The sequence below is a fragment of the Oncorhynchus clarkii genome, chromosome 3, assembly GCF_045791955.1.
Source record: "Oncorhynchus clarkii lewisi isolate Uvic-CL-2024 chromosome 3, UVic_Ocla_1.0, whole genome shotgun sequence".
NCBI lineage: Eukaryota > Metazoa > Chordata > Actinopteri > Salmoniformes > Salmonidae > Oncorhynchus > Oncorhynchus clarkii.
Window position 1 is genome coordinate 57,445,784 of NC_092149.1, and position 12,869 is coordinate 57,458,652.

At 46.7% G+C, this 12,869-nt stretch overlaps 1 pseudogene; it reads left to right on the forward strand.

Moving 5' to 3' along the window:
* LOC139399594 (contactin-associated protein-like 5) overlaps nucleotides 1-12,869 on the forward strand; it is a 62,864-nt pseudogene that overhangs the window by 22,090 nt on the left and 27,905 nt on the right.

Here is a 12,869-nt window from a genome sequence, read left to right on the forward strand (position 1 = left end):
GTTAAAAAAACGAAGAACATTCCAGTTGTTTTTTTGTCAATCAATCAATGACACACAGAATACTCCATCTAACTAACCGGTTAAATAGTCCTAACATTTCTTCTGTCAATGTGATAAGATAGCAGGTGTCATTTGGTTTTGATCCATGCCTGAAGAAACAGAAACGGTGGGATCAATTGGATGAGTGGCAGCTAGTTAGTGAGACTCCCCTAATGAAGGCACTCCAAAGGTGGGCGACCAATTTGAACCTGCACGCCACACGGAGATATGAATTGACGTCAGTCTGGCATTTTAACAAGGGAAGTTCAAAGGTAATGGCCTGCTGACGGCGGTGCAGGCTGAGAAGGCTAATGAGAGAACACCAGCTGCCTGCGTCTGCCAGGTTGCAGCAACTCTGCACCTGTAAGGTTAGCCATTATTATGTGCTGTGTATGAAAAGAGTGGTTTTATAGCACTTCAGATACACACATGGGCAAAGGCACGTTCTCTAACACACCCACTCTCCCTCTCCTGCTTTCTCTCGCTTTCAATGACACACTTACACTTACACACACACACGCACACACAGAGACACACACACACAGAGAGACACACACACCGACACCCGCAGACACAAGACACAGCCAGAGCTGCAGTCCTTTTATCTCTGCTCTGTGCCAGACCAGGTCACAATGGCAACATGATTATCTATTCTTGGAATTCTCTTCAGTCTTTGTCTCTTAGGAGTCACATAGCAAGGCCAGCACTGCAACGACACAACAGGGAGGATAAAGCCATGTTGGGAACAACAGGGAGTATAGGCCATGTTGGGAACAACAGGGAGTATAGGCCATGATGGAAACAACAGGATGGCACTCATGAAACAGTTGTTAATCATCCAATTAGACAAAGCCAGAGAGAAAGAAAGGAAAGGAATGACTCATGTTTGTGAGTGACCAGCTAGCTATTAAGTTATGAAATGTTGTATCATTTAGTGCATATAGTCTAACAATGTTGTTCTTTTTTTGTACCATTGTTTGTTGGAACTTTGTTTACTTTGGTATTTGTGTTTCCGTCAGTTCATTTGAGAAGATTGATGCTCTCTGGTCCAAATACACATCATAAAGAAATTTCAAATTTCAGTTCCAATGTTTAGGTATTTTCATGTAAACCCCTCTGTGCTTATTAAGGAAGTTGTATTGTCCGTCAATTAGCAAAAGCCTCTACCCCCGGAGTGAAACAGTGTGCAAAACACAATTTAAGGTTTGTTGAAAAAAACTGTAGACTACAGTAATGACAGAATAGAAACATATTCAGATAACACCCTCATCCTGACGGATTGAAGAGGAGCTAAGGGTGTTTAATCAAGGATTGATATGCCTGTTAGCTGTGTATGCAGAAGTGTTTGTGGTGTTTAGGTTTGTGTCGAACATTAGGTTGGTGTTGATGAACAAAAGTGAAGTAAACTTTTGGGCAACTCTTTAAGATTAAGTTGCTCTTGTGCTATATCTCCTTTATAACTACTTTGGTAAACAGAATGCAAATCATATAGATCTGATTAGGCTCGTTTTGCACTGGGTGAAAGTTGATCGCATTCCAGTTTTAGAACCGGTGCTGCCTCCCGTCCGTGAGCCAGGTGCCCCGTTCAAAGCCCAAGGCGAAGTCAATATTTACATTTGAGTCATTTAGCAGGCACTCTTATATAGAACAACTTACATGAGCAATTAGGGTTAAGTGCCTTGCTCATGGGCACTGACAGATTTTTCACCTAGTTGGCTCAGGGATTCAAACCAGTGACCTTTCAGTTACTGGCCCAATGCTCTTAGCCTAGATGTTGCCTAGTAAGTTCACGTTAACAAGCAAGATAACTTAGCTGGTTAATTTTTGCTCATGTGAGGAAGTTAGTCTACCTAACTAAAATGCTTGATAGCCTAAGGTAGACTAATAACATGTGGACAGCCACATGTTATTTAGCAACATTGATTGGGCTAAATCGTTTTTGGTGTCTTTTTCACTGTATTAGACAAAGTGTATATAGCCTAGTTGATTTAATGATGTTGAAATGTTTAAGTTGAAATGGTGCTGGAATAGCGGAGGCAGTGCTCCTGTTTTCTTTGTGCTGACTTGCGTTAACTCTCCATTGGTCCAAATCAGTAGTTGTTTAGTAAACTGTCAGAAACATTAACGTGCTTGAACATGCTGTACACCAGGGATTGGCAAATCCAGTCCTTGGGGGCCTGATTGGTGTCACACTTTTAACCCAGCCCCAGCTGTCTCCAATAATCAACTAATCATGATCTTCAGTTTAGAATGCAATTAGTTGAATCAGCTGTGTTTGCTAGGGATGGGGAGAAAAGTGTGACACCACTGGAGTTGCCCATCCCTGCTCTACACTATTTAACTGTTTGTTACATGAAATATTTGCTTTGTGGATTTCACATGGACAGATGTTGCTCTCCGGCTTTGGGATGTAACAAATGTATATGTGATTGAATTTATTCCACCACTGTGTGACGGATGTCATTTTGTTGTGTCTGCCTTAGTGTATATCATGGTGGTGTATGAACAAATAGGTTATAGAACAAACAATGCAATTATCACAACATAGGTTCCAATATGGATATTTTCCTGACTTGGCTTGGCTTCCCCAGGGATTTTACCCACACAATGCTACTGGTGGATATTGACAAATAGCTTTTTCTCAGTAATGAATATGTATGCCACATTTTGGTGTAGCAAACGTTTATCAAATTGTATTTGCTAAATAAGTTACTTTACATTGTGGAGGATATGCATTGCAATAGCCTGCATGGTCTGAGTGGATGAGTAAACCCCAGTGAGTTTGCAAATGCTTATCTTGCACAGACATGAGTTACATTTGTAATTGCTTAGCTTGCACCTCTTCTAAAATACAGTCACCAGGCTCCACTTAAATGGACTCACAATAAAAAAGCATGGGTATAAATCAAAATAATAGCCTAAATAGTTACCTTGTAAGACTGCCTCTTCTTCATTATCTACAGAGACCAATCTCTGTAGAGTCTATCCCTCAGAGAGGTAACACCATACTCCATGTGTGTGTGTAATTTGTGCTTCTTCTACTACCTCCCCCATCTGCTATTGTGTTTTCAGCTGCAGGGAGAAGTTAATTAATGGCATTTCTTGACTCTGTTGAGCCTGGAGCTCCGGTGTCAACAATCCATCTTTCCTTTACTCTGTGATACACATCATTATCGATTTAGCTCGTCACCTGCCTCGAATTCGTTATGACGGCTGCTTGTGATCAGTCATCTGAGTTTCCTCTCTCTCTCTCTCTCGCTTTCTCTCTCTCTCGCTCTCTCTCTCTCTGTTCATCCCCCTAAGCCTCCATGGTGCAGATTATTAATGCAGTGGAGGGTAGGGGGACAGGGGGATGGAAATTACGAAGAATGATGACATCTCGCAGTTTCAGTGAGAGATATTCATTGTTATCTGCCTGGGAGCAGACAATATGATACCAATTGTTTTTTCCCATCTACTTGCCACAGAAGTGTGTGTTAGTGCAGTGGTGGATATCCTCCCAGGATCCACCCAGGATCCCCAAAACAGGCAACACATTTGATATGTTTTATCTAAAAGTAGGGTCAGGTGAAGAGAAACATATGGCCCAGGTTTTGTTTTGTTGCAGAATACTAATACATTATCTTTAACAGTTCTTGGAAACTAACCCTCTTTAATGTTATGATCCTAAACATTAAGTCCTAGACGACACAAAACCCTTTTTAATTATTTAATTCCTCTGGAAGATACAAGGTCAGTTCAGAGAGCCATGCTTGGTTAACAGTGACTCCCTTGATAACGGAGGTGTAATTTCTGGTTTTGTTTGATGAATACAGTTCCCTCAAGAATACCCCGCCCCTGTATATTAACACTTGGCATTGCATCTAACTCTTCTGCCTTTTCTCCCTTCCTCTCTCTCTGCTGTGTGTCTCCAGAGGTTTGTGGGGAACGTGAATGCTGACAGTGTCATTCACCACAAGTTGTCCCACTCTATCAGAAGCCGCTTCCTGCGCTTCGTCCCGCTGGACTGGAACCCCAGTGGCTGGGTGGGACTCAGAGTGGAGGTGTACGGCTGTGCCTACAGTGAGTGACCAGACCACCCCTACCTCTAACATACAGACCATACACATTAGGGTGTGCCTGCAATAAATGGACCACCAGGCCTTACACACAGACCATACACATTCAGCTAATATCATAATTCCACAGTGAGTGACCAGAAGACCCCTTACATCCAGAACACCCTACTTTTGTGTATAGCCTTTGATGAAAGCAGGACGTTTGAGGACAACTGCAGAAATAGAGATAGCGAGTATTTTGATATTGATGCTCTTCTCTCATTTATCACAAATGTTCCCACCAGCTAACAGAGACAAACAGTGACTGCCAGGCAGGCATGACAGTTGAGAGCCAGTCTCTGCCTGGGTAATGCTAAATGCACTGAACAAAACTATGAATGCAACATGTAAAGTGTCGGCCCCATGTTTCATGAGCTGAAATAAAAGATCCCAGGCATTTGACTGATTTCCGTATATGAACTGTAACTCAGTAAAATCTTTGAAATTGTTGCATGTTGCATTTATATTTTTGTTCTGTATAAATAAAAGGGACACTGGGACGCCTCTCACACACATTCTGAAGCAGCATTAACTGGATCAGCCAGTGAATTACTGCTCTGTGAAAGACAGTTGTATTTAACTCTGAGTGAGCACTTTCATAATGCCGAACTGTTCCACAGCATGATCCCTGTATTAATGTTGGATGAATGTGTGCTCTGCTAATAAATGCTGTGTGACATGCACCTCAATGCATCTCGATGAGGAGAGACCATACACATCTCAATTCAAACTATAAAACAGGTTGATCAATTCACGATACAGAGAGCAGAGATAGAAAGAGAAGAGAAGAGAGAGGAGAAGAGAGAGACTTGCTATGCAATGTCATTACAATACCGGCGTTACAGATTCATGTATCTATGCATGATTCCTCTAGGTCTTCCAATGACTAAATTACGTTGGAAAATCTGAAAATGCCCCCATGACAAATTCATAACTTGCATTCTTGAGGACTTACAGGAATCCATTTTGTAGTATGACCGAAAGGGGTGAGCACTAGAGCATGTGCAGTAATTATTAAAATAACAGGTGTATGTCAGAGATTGTTCCTATCCAGTTACACATGGAAATGGCTTCCAGCATAATTCATTTCAATGCCATCATTGATATAGCCACATTACCATAACAGGTATGAAGCTCACAGTGACAGGGGACAAGTATCCCAATGACAACCCATTTCACTGTCTGTTGATTGCCTTCAGAGTCAGACGTGGCAGACTTTGATGGCAGAAGCTCCCTGCTCTACCGGTTTAACCAGAAGTCCATGAGCACGGTGAAGGATGTGATCTCGCTGCGCTTCAAGAGCCACCAGGCTGAGGGGGTGCTGCTCCACGGAGAGGGTCAGAGGGGCGACTACATCACTCTGGAGCTGCACCGGGGCAGGCTGGCCCTCTATCTCAACCTGGGTGAGTTTGTCACACCGGGGCAGGCTGGCCCTCTTCCTCAACATGGGTGAGTTTGTCACATCGGGGCAGGCTGCAAGGCACGTGCACAGATAAGGCTCTAGTGGTGCTGGACCACCTGCCTGTTTGCTCGCCTAGGAATAATGTGCCCTTTTTGATTGGTGGCATTTAAAAATATATATTTGTACTTATTTTAAGTCTATTTTCTCTTTTGTATTGTACATCTAAATGTTGTGAATTGTGCATCAAACAAGCAAATTTCTCATAAACTTTGACTGGAAAATAATGTGCACAGACCTGGCAGGCTGGCTCTCTACCTCAACCTGGGAGAGGTCATCAGAAAGGTCAAGGGGCAGAGGTAATGGGTAACAGGACACAAGGGACTCTGGGTACAGATGAAGGAGGCTTTTGAACCATTTAAAATGAGCCTGGGGAGCAGTCTGGGAGGGTAACTGAATGTTTGTGTTCTGCTGCCCTTCCAATTACCACTGCACCTGAGCTCCATTTACTAGCTGGACTCAGACTGTTAAGGATCCACATTGTGTAGAGCTGAGTCTGGGGAAGACCATTCTCAAGTAGTTTGTTTTCAGAATGTCTATAAGAACTCCCTCTTCCTCGATAAACCATCCTGTTTTATGATCAATATCTATATCAATATTAAAGTAACCATGTGATCTGTTCTCTGTTTCTTTGTCTTCAGATGACACCCGGCTGCGGTTCAGCAGTGGTCGTGTTGCTGTCACTTTGGGCAGTCTTCTGGATGACCAGCACTGGCACTCTGTCCTCATCGAGCGCTTCAACAAGCAGGTCAACCTCACCATGGACACCCACACACAGCACTTCAGGACCAAGGGGGAAGGAGACTCTCTGGAGGTGGACTATGAGGTGTGTTTATGCTAACATATACTGTAGAATAGTCAGATACTTATTCAGACCAAGTAAATAGTTCAACCAAGTTATCTTACTCTAAGAGGATGTTGTCATTTCACCCTTGTTTCTCATCAAAGCTCAGCTTCGGAGGCATCCCACTGCCAGGTAAACCTGGTACCTTCCTGAGGAAGAACTTCCATGGCTGCATCGAGAACCTCTACTACAACGGGATCAACATCATCGACCTAGCCAAGCGACGCAAACCTCAGATCTACAGTGTGGTAAGACAACTATTCTCATCTACCGTACCATAGATTATTAGTACATCCTTAAAATAGTATGGGGACAAAGTAGTTAGTCAACCAATGCCTATTAAAGGTCACAGACCGTCTGTTTTAATTGCACTGTTGCTGTGAGATTTCACATTTTGCTACAATGTGATTCTGTTTAATCACATTTGTATTTGAGTTAGTCACATAGCCTTCTCCATGGTCCCTCAAACTGTATGAGATCCAGGCTAGAGGCACTGTCCGTAGAGAAAAAAAATGTAGTTCTATCTGATCCTCACTACTGTGTCATTAAGTCTAAATTCATGAATAGATTCAGCCGTAGGCACACCCTATAATTTGGACACCCTCCCCCCAATCAAATCAGACAGAAGCCAAAGCGTTACATTGCATCACAGACACCCTATTCCCCTCGGAAATCTGATTGCTATGTTAAAAGGCCTTTACTTACAAGTGAGAGAGTGACTGCGATGATGGAATCCGTAATGGAATTTCAATGTGGAATACTATCTGGTAAGGGATCACAATGAGAGTCAAAGTGCTGCCGATTGCTCTTCTCTGCCTCTGAGGCACTGGGATTGATGGGCCGCTGACCTCAATTGACATGGCTGCTCTTTTGGTCCGTGTAGCTCACAAGGCCTCTGGATCACTTGGAATTAAGGTGTGTTCTTTCTCTGCCCACCTGACGGCTAACCTAGATTGGAGGGGAGAAACTCAGAATGTTATAGTTTGATATTATATGACACTTCTGCCTGTAGTCCTTTTGTACTGCACCTTTTGAATTCCAGATAGTCATTCAGCTTTATATGGCGTTATCAAGGAAATGTGTGATTCTTGCAGGCGAGTTAGTTTTCTAAATATCATTTTCAGTAAATCTCTTTATCAGCTCACTGTATTTTATTCTGCTCAGATGAATGGTACAGTAAAAGTACAGTAAATCCAACATGTTGATGGTATGAGTGAATAATTCCATGATCTGTGTTTTCCATGTGTCACCAGGGCAACGTGACCTTCTCGTGCTCGGAGCCCCAGCTGGTGTCCACCACTTTCCTGAGCTCCAGCAGCAGCTTCCTGTCGCTCCCGGCCACGCCGTCTGCTTCAGCGGGCTTCGCGGTGCGTTTCCAGTTCAGGACATGGAACCCAGACGGGCTACTGCTCTCCACCCAGCTGGCCCTGGAGCCCCAGCGACTGGACCTGCAGATAAGCAACAGCCGGCTGCGCTTGACCCATCACACGTCAGCCCAGCAGAAAGAAGAGGTCTCCACCGGTGAGGGCCAGACCAACAGCCTCTAGCCTAGCTGTCCTACACTATGGGTTGGAATCAGTGTACACCCAGGGAGACAGAAAATATAAAACAGTCTTTATTCCAGTGAAGTAGACTGACAGTGAAAAGCTAATCCATCATCCAGGGGGAGACTATCTGTGTTTGGTTTTGCACATCATTACATCAACATCATTCATATGACCTTTTGCCCCCGAGAAACTCAAAGCACATTTAATCTTCTTGGAATGGCTTGAGGAAAAATGTCATCCTTGTATTTTGGACGTGAGCGCTACAGGATTGCAGTCAGAGAGAAATAACATGTATAATTACGTTGGATTGCAGAGCCCAGACTTTCAGCAGATGGAAGGCACAGAGGGAATTATAGACACACAGAAAGACCATTACAGCTTGGAAGCCCTTCACTATAAAGGACAATCAAAATGGATATACCACAATCTGCAATGTCTGTTTGAAGCTTGAACCTACGGTCAAATGAATGTTTCATCCAATAATAACCATTACGTTCTGTCCTCTGGCAACGATTAAGCTTCAATCTGACCAGCCACACTTGTCGTTCATTTTCATTTCCATGTCATCTTCCATTCTTGTTTAGAAATGTAGGACAGTTATTAAGACACACCATGTGACCATACTGTAGCTTACACAGCGATTTATAGGCTATGATTTATAATGTAATATGTAGCCTAGTACCTACAGTATGTTGGAGATCCCAATCCCAGTAATCCCTGAATGAACATGTAGTTTATGTTTGATGAGCCTGTAAAAGTATCACACAGAAAACACACCCTGCTGTCTCCACAGGTCACAGAGTGAACGATGGACTGTGGCACTCTGTGAGTCTCAGCTCTCAAGGTCTTCAAGTCACCACGACCCTGGACAATGAGCCGTCCTCAACCATCGAGCTGGGGGACCACATGGAGGCAGGAAACAGCCTCTACTTCGGAGGTAAGATCACACACAATGAGTCTTGTTGTCTGCATCACTATCTCATTTTCACGACTTCCACCGAAGGTAGTTCCTCTCCCTGTTCGGGCGGCGGTCGGCGTCACGGGCCTACTAGCCATCACCGATCCCTTTTTCCTTTTCTGTTTGTTTTGTCTTTGGTTCTTTCACACCTGGTTTCAGTTGCCTTAATTTCTGTGTGTATAATTTACCCTGTTGCCTGCCTAGGTTTGTGCGGGATTATTTTATTGTGAGATTGCTCGGTTAGGTTGTGCCCATTTTTGTTTCACGCATTCATACTGAGTGTGTAGAAATTGAGGAGCTTTGTTTGTTCCTCCTTTCGTGATTAACGGGTTTCTCTGTTGTCGAGGGCGTCTGATTTTTGTATTGTGCCTCACCTGTATTTGGTGGACTTGCCCATTATAAGTACGCATCTCGGACATCTCTGCTCTCCTGCACCTGACTCCTTCACCTACCTCCAAACGCAATATTGTCACAGAATCCAGCACCAGCTTCGATGGAGTCAGCAGGAGCTGACGCGCTCCCAACATCTATGGGGAGCACATTCAACACCACACGGCAGTGTTACACCGGCTGGGGACCACGATGGATCAGGTGATGGCGACGATGGAAATATGAGAGAGAGGTGGCCTTCCTACACCTCCACCAGCCACACTCCAACCAGTACCACAACCCTCTCCTTCGTTGCCTGGTCCCAGTGTTATTCGACTCCCGAGGGAGTACGATGGGACGGCGGCCGGGTGCCAGGGGTTCTTACTCCAGATGGAGCTATACCTGGCAACCGTTCATCCGGCTCCTTCGGGAGGTGAGAGCGTGAACGCCTTCGTCTCCTGCCTCTCAGGCAAAGCCCTGGAGTGGGCCAACGCCGTATGGAACGATCCAGACTCGGCGAGGGACCACTACCCAGACGGGTGAACGTCTGTTCCATCTAAGGCAGGAGAAGAGGAGCGCACAGGACTTCGCCCTAGAGTTCCGGACCTTGGCTGCTAGCGCGGGATGGAACGACAGGGCCCTGATCGATTACTATAGGTGCAGTTTGCGCGAGGACGTCCGTAGGGAGCTAGCCTGTTGAGACACCACCCTCTCCTTGGACCAGCTGATAGACATGTCCATTCGGTTGGACAACTTGCTGGAGACCCGCGGACATCCGGATCGGGCCCTGACAGTTTTATCCCCCAGCCCCTCCACTCCAACGCCCATGGAGCTAGGAGGTGCTGCGGCGAGGGCAACCGGAGGAGCCCTTTCCTGTACCAGCTGTGGTCGTAGAGGGCACACTGCTGACCGGTGCTAGAGGGGTCCTTCTGGGAGTCGAGACGCCAGGTCGAGCACTGCCCGTACACCCCAGGTGAGTCGGTGTTAACTTATTTTCCTGAATTTTCCCCTCATTCCCGGCACAAGGCGCTAGTAGATTCAGGCTCAGCAGGCAATTTTATTGACCGCGGTTTTGCGCATTGTTTAGGGATCCCCCTTGTTTAGATTGATAAACCCTTCCCAGTGCACACCTTAGATAGCCAACCATTAGGGTCAGGGCTAGTCAGGGAGGCCACGGCTCCACTGGGCATGGTTACACAGGATGGTCATGAGGAGAGAATTAGTCTCTTCCTCATTGATTCTCCTGCATTTCCGGTGGTGCTGGGGATCCCCTGGTTGGCCCGTCACAACCCCAAGATTTCGTGGCAACAGAGGGCTCTAAAGGGGTGGTCAGAGGAGTGCTCAGGCAGGTGTGTAGGGGTTTCCATCGGTGCAACGACGGTGGAAAGTCCAGACCAAATCTCCACCGTGTGCAATCCCTCAGAATATGCCGATTTGGCTATCACCTTCTGTAAAAAGAAAGCTACCCAATTACCACCTCATCAACGAGGGGTTTGTGAGATAAATCTCCTGGTAGACGCTGCACTTCCCAGGAGTCACGTGTATATCCTGTCACACGAGGAGACGGTGGCTATGGAGACAAATGTCTCTGAATCTCTGGGGCAGGGGTACATTCGGCCCTCCACATCACCTGCCTCCTTGAGTTTAGTTTTTGTGAAGAAGGAGGGAGGTCTGTGTCCGTGCATTGACTATAGAGGTCTAAATTCCATCACGGTGGGGTACAGTTACCCGCTACCTCTCATTGCCATGGCGATTTAGTCATTTCACGGGGCATGCTTTTTCACAAAACTGGATCTCAGGAGCGCGTATAACTTGGTGCGTATCCGGGAGGGAGATGAGTGGAAGATAGCGTTTAGTACCACATCCGGCCATTATGAGTACCTCGTCATGCCGTACGGGTTGAAGAATGCTCCAGCAGTCTTCCAATCTTTTGTAGACGAGATTCTCAGGGACCTGCACGGGCAGGATGTGGTGGTTTATATCTATGACATTCTGGTCTATACCGCTACACACGCCGCACATGTGTCTCTGGTGCGCAAGGTACTTGGGCGACTGATGGAGCATGACCTGTACGTACGTCAAGGCTGAGAAATGCTTGTTCTTCAAATGGGCCGTCTCCTTCCTAGGGTATCGCATTTCCACATCAGGGTTGGTGATGGAGTGTGACCGCATTGCAGCCGTGTGTAATTGGCCGCCGCCAACCACGGTAAAGGAGGTGCAGCGGTTTTTAGGGTTTGCCAACTACTACCAGAGGTTTATCCAGGGTTTTGGGCTGGTGGCTGCTCCCATTGCGTAACTGCTGAAGGGGAGGCCGGTGCATCTTGGGTGGTCGGCTGAGGCGGACAGAGCTTTTGGTCGCCTGAAGGCTCTGTTTACCTCGGCTCCCGTGCTGGCGCATCCGGATCCCTCTTTGGTATTCATTGTGGAGGTGGACGCATCCGAGGCTGGGATTGGAGCCGTGCTCTCACAGCGCTCGGGTACGCCATCGAAGCTATGCCCTTGTGCTTTCTTTTCGAGGAAGCTCAGCCCGGCAGAGCAAAACTATGACGTGGGGGATTGGGAGTTGTTGGCTGTCGTCAGAGCTCTGAAGGTGTGGAGACATTGGCTTGAGGGGGCTCAGCACCCTTTTCTCATCTGGACTGACCACCGTAATCTGGATTACTTCCGGGCAGCGAGGAGACTGAACCCTCATCAGGCAAGGTGGGCTATGTGTTTCACCCTATTTCGGTTTACTATCTCATATAGACCAGGTTCCCAGAACACTAAGGCAGACGCACTATCCCGACTGTATCTTATGGAGGAGCGGTCCATCGATCCTACTCCCCGATGGGAGAGATGGTAGAGCCTACTCCACCGCAGTGTCCAGCTGAATGGGTGTACGTTCCGCTGGAGGATTGTGACGGGCTGATTGGTGGGCTCACACGTCCTCCTCTGGTCATCCTGGCATCGGTAGGATGGTGCTATGTCTTAGTGGGAAGTACTGGTGGTCCACTTTGTTCAAGGACCTGAGGGTTTATGTGTCCTCCTGCTCGGTGTGCGCTCAGTGCAAGGCTCCTAGGCACCTGCCCAGAGGGAAGTTACAACCCCTTCCTGTTCCACAGCGGCCTTGGTCACACCTGTCGGTTGACTTCCTGACCGATCTGCCTCCGTCACAGAGCAACACCACGATCCTGGTCGTTGTGGATAGGTTTTCTAAGTCCTGTCGTCTCCTCCCTTTGCGCGGTCTCCCTACGGATCTACAGACTGTGGAGGCCTTGTTTACTCACATCTTCCGGCACTACGGGGTACCTGAGGAAATTTTTTTGATAAGTGTCCCCAGTTCACATCTAGGGTGTGGAAGGCGGTAATGGAACGTTTGGGGGTCTCGGTCAGCCTTACCTCGGGTTTTCACCCCGAGAGTAATGGGCATGTGGAGAGAGTGAACCAGGATGTGGGTAGGTTTCTGCAGTTGTATTGCCAGGACCAGCCAGGGGAGTAGGCAAAGTTCATCCCATGGGCAGAGATGGCCCAGAACTCAATCCGCCACTCCTCAATGAACCTGTCCCCTTCCAGTGCG